Here is a 4812-nt window from a genome sequence, read left to right on the forward strand (position 1 = left end):
TGTCTAGTACTTCTGGCCCTCACGGTCTTTCCATCTCCTCATCTGCAATGATTTTCTTTTATGGCAGAGTCAACCTCTTTTTCTATTGCTTGTGAAATATATAGAACAAAATCCCTACCTACATTTAAACACACATGTGTCTATAGATGGTCATCTATACTGGAATGTACCTTCCTTCTGCATCCTAACTTCAAGTTAGTATTAATTTATTAACGTTTTCGCCAACGGTCAGGTAATAGGTATGCTCCTCTCACCTGTAGTGTATCATTTTTATAATTCACATATGAGTGAAACTGTGTAATTGTTGTCATATCTTTAGCAAACAGTGATGATGTGACATCTTTTCCATGTAGATTTTGTTTCTCTTGCCTCATATGATTTAATGTTATGTGATAAACAATATGACTTTATTTCACCTAGTATAATGATCTCCACTTTCTCTCATGTTGTCACAAATAACATGATCTCATTTTTTTATTAGGATGAATGGCATATATGTACCACAGGTTTGTTTTAGTTTAAATCCACTCAAAAGCTAAAGGGCATGTAGTTGTTTTAATGAATTGACCAAAGCCAGTGGTAGTTTAATGAACATGATGATTCAACTATCTCTCCAAAGTATGCCTATCCCATAACTGGTAACAATATGGGGTGAAAAAGGAGTTTGTACCTGCAGTTCTAGGTTGGTCTAGAAGCTCCAGTTCGAGTGGTAGTTCTGGGGTAGTTTGGCTACTTAGGGCTAGTGGTTGGTATACACCTTTAATTCCAGGACTGGAGAGGAAAAATAAAGTTGATTTTTGTGAGCAGGACTACATAGTGAGGGCATGTCTGAATGACAGGAGAGAGAGGGGAGAAAAGAAAAGAGAGAAGAGAGAAATTAGCTAACCCTAAAATTCTGTGAGGCTAGACCCCAGTTAACCAGTGAATGGAAAAGACACAGCCCCCATCCTGGTTAGAATAAAACACAAGTGTGCTTACTCTTCTATTTAGTGAGCATCATAACCTCATGATCAAGAGTGACTTTTTTGCCTTGATGAGACTCTTTGATTAGAGTAGTTCTCCCTTTCTTTGTAAACTGACTTTGTTTCTAATGCAGCGACACCAGAGGCTTCTTTTTTCCTGGATCTCTCTGATCACACAGATGTAGACAACATCTATCTATCTATCTATCATCTATCTATCTATCTATCTATCTATCTATCTATCTATCTATCTATCTATTATCTATCTATCTATCTATCTATCTATCTATCTATCTATCTATCATCTATCTGTGCATTTGTATGTTTAATGGATGTTGCCTGCATGTATGTATGTGTATGATGCATATGACTGTCATCCATTGAAGGAATAGAAGGGCATTAAATTCCCTGGAAGTGAAGTTACAGATGGATGCGAACTGCCATTGCTTGAAATCGAACCAAGGATCTCTGGAAGAGCAGCCAGTGTTCTTAGCCCATATCTTGACCCATATCTCCAGCCCCAGCTGTGTACCATAGTTGGAATACTAAGGTAGTGTGACTGGTAATTGTAAGCAAGCTTGGGGAACACAGGAAGTTCCAAACTAGGCTAGTCTGACTTATAGAGGGATACTCTTTTTAAAAGTCAAAATAGGAGATTAAAAATACACATTATTCATATCTTAACATATTATTGATAATTTAGGAATTTTATACAGTGAGTCCTGATCATACTCACTTCCCATTTCTCCAAGGCTCACTCTATAATTCTTGTGCCCTCCACAAAGAAAAGGAAAAAAATAAAGAAAAGAAATAGTCCAATTTGTGTTGCCCATATACTCAGTGGAGCATGGCCAAACTCCCTGTCCCTTAAAGATAATTGAGTCCTTCCTCACCACCCCACCCCTGACAGAAGCCATCAACTGTGAAGAGCTGTACTTCAGCATCTATTTCACAATTTTTAAGGAGTCTTTTTAATAGTTTCCTGTCTAGACAGTTTCCTTTTGGGGAGTGGGAGTAGGTGGAGGGCTCTCCTCAATTATGAGCCTGTAGTCATCAATAGCACTGAACAAAAAGCATGCCCATAACAGCCAGAAGCAGCGCTGACCATGGACTTCCACATGGCCTCTGGCAGTAGCACAGGCCGTGGGCATACACCTGTCCTCCAGAGGTAATACAGATCAGGAATATCAACATGGCCTGCAGTGGGAGCACAGACCCCACCTTATCCACATTTCATGTAGCTTTAAGTTTATTATAATGGTTGAAAAGCTTTAAAGTATTTTAGATCAAATTTAAATATGTAACATGGAATGATTAAAAAAAAAAAAAGATTGTTTAAAATGTGACAATCCAAAACCAATCTGTATGTGTGAAAGAACATCATTCCTTCACAGCTAGTTCCCATACTAGCACCGATCTGGGACACTGGAAAATATTGTAACATTAAAGAGTTGCCTGTTCACTTCTTCAACACAGGTAGTATGTGAGACTCAAGAACAAACATTGATTGGAGTATTATTTTAATGCCAATTTAAGGAACACTATTGTTCATAGATACTAAAATAGAAACCTCCATTCCTATGATTTGGGTAACTTAAGAGTTTTATTAAGCTGACAATGATGGTGGTTTATTTGTCAACACACTACAGTATATAACAATTTTCTTCATGCCCGAATCATCCTTTGCCTTAGAACATAAAATCAAATAGGAAAACAGCAAAAGCCACTTAGTACCTTTTTACTGAATAAATATTCCTACTGCCATCGCACAGCCTGTTTTTAAGCTGTTTTTGCTTAATCATAGATATGTTTTGCATAGGTGACTATTTTAATGCACATTCATGCTTGACTTCCAGACATATGTGTTCATCTAAAGCCTCTAAAATACATTTTCTATTACTTTCCTTTAAGCCTCTTTATTCTCGATGTTTCTCCTATTGTAAAAGGATTCCTAGTCCCTTAGTACAATGATATCTGTTTGAATATTTTGCTTAAAAAAAATTAGACCTGTGGTGTTTTGCTTTCTTTTAAGAATTCTACTGGAAAATCCAGAGGCTTTTACATGGTTAGGTTTAAATTCCAACAATTGTACTCAAAATGAGAGCAGAACTGAACACATTGTTTAACTTCCATTTTTAATTTGGGAGACAACCAACAGTTACTAGTAGATAAACTAAATTAGATACCACAAGGTGTTTTGGACCACAGAGGCATTTTATAAATGTTATAAAACATTTAAAGATGCCTTTCCAGTTTTGTTTGGGGAAATATTATAATTATAGTAGCAAAGTTAGGAAACACAATTATCTGGAATGTTTATCTATATGTTAATTTTACTTATAAGTGATAACAATTAATGAAAAAAATTCAGTATTATGAAGTCATGTCATTTATCAGGTTCATTGTAGCCCTAAAACTAAAGTAAATACTAAAGTGAATTTGTACAAACATTTATAAATACAATTGTAAATAAACTCAGTCTCTTTATCATATATTATGTTTTTAACTTTCTGCTCTGAGAATGTCCTTGCTGCTAATACACAACCTCCATCTCTTTAGCTGACTTATTCAATGTTAAAGTTAGGATAAAACTTAGATCACTTTCAACTAAAACATATCTTCCATTTTCTTGGGAAAGCTGAATCATAAACTCCTATACACTTTCTTCAGTTTTCTTTTAAGAACATGAGGTGAACAGTTGTATACCTCCTGTTTTTTTCTTTTTTAATTTTTTGCTTTATTCCCAGTTTTCCCTCCACAAGCCCTCTATCCCCTGCCCCTTCCTGCTGGCTCACTGAGGGTGCTCCCCCACATGCCCACCCTCTCCTGCCTCAGTGCTCTAGCATTCCCCTACCCTTGGTCATTGAGCCTCCACTGGCATGAGGGGCTCCTCTCTTAGTGAAGCCTGATAAAGCCATCCTCTGCTACATATCCAGCTAGAGCCATGGGTCTCTTTGGTTGGTGGTTTAGTCCCTGTTCCCTGAGAATCTCTGCCAGAGCTCAACCAATACAGAAGCAGATGCACACAGCCAAACATTGGACTGAGTGCAGGGACCCCAGTGGAGAAGTTAGGGTAAGGACTGAAGGAGCTGAAGGCTTTGCAACCCCGTAGAAAGAACAACAATATCAACCAACCATAGCACCCAGAGCTCCCAGGGACTACACCTCCCATTTTTAAGGCATGAAAATAAAGTTAGAATTGTAAAGTGATTGTTCTGTCTTATGCAATCAAATACAGGAAAACAGGGGCAAGAACGTAGGTCCACTTAAAGGGTGCTGTTCTTCACCGTGAATGCATAATGTCCTCTCAAATTGGAAAAGTGCTTAGGAGCAGCGGGTTATCTGCTTAGGATATTTTACTAAAAGCCACATGGAAGAGGAAAAACAAACAAACAAACAAACAAAACACAGTAGAAAAATCTCATAAATACTCTGGCTTACTCTGGCTATGAAACAGGAAGATAGATAAACACACTACAGTTTCAACGTAAGCATGGTATAGAATCATGGATGGAAGCTACTGTTTTGTCTAATTAATGTACCTGATAAGTTTTTTTTAAAAAAGAGAAAGGAAGACAGTATCACTTCTTCTTCAACATAGAGATGGAGCTGGCATTGCTGGATCTCTGGGTCCAATACGTATAGATGCCTTCACCCTAAAGATTGTGAGAATGAATAGATCTGTTAAGAATGCATTGGGGTTGGAGTGAAGACCCAGCAGTTTGGCACATTTGCTGCTCTTGCAGAGAACAAAACTTACACAGCGTTTCTGCTCCTGCAAGGCAACTCATAACTGTCCTAACTACAGGTCTAGTGGATCTGCCTCTTCTAACCTCAATTAGAATCAGTG

This window comes from Mus pahari, chromosome 5 (assembly GCF_900095145.1).
Source record: "Mus pahari chromosome 5, PAHARI_EIJ_v1.1, whole genome shotgun sequence".
Taxonomy (NCBI): Eukaryota; Metazoa; Chordata; class Mammalia; order Rodentia; family Muridae; genus Mus; species Mus pahari.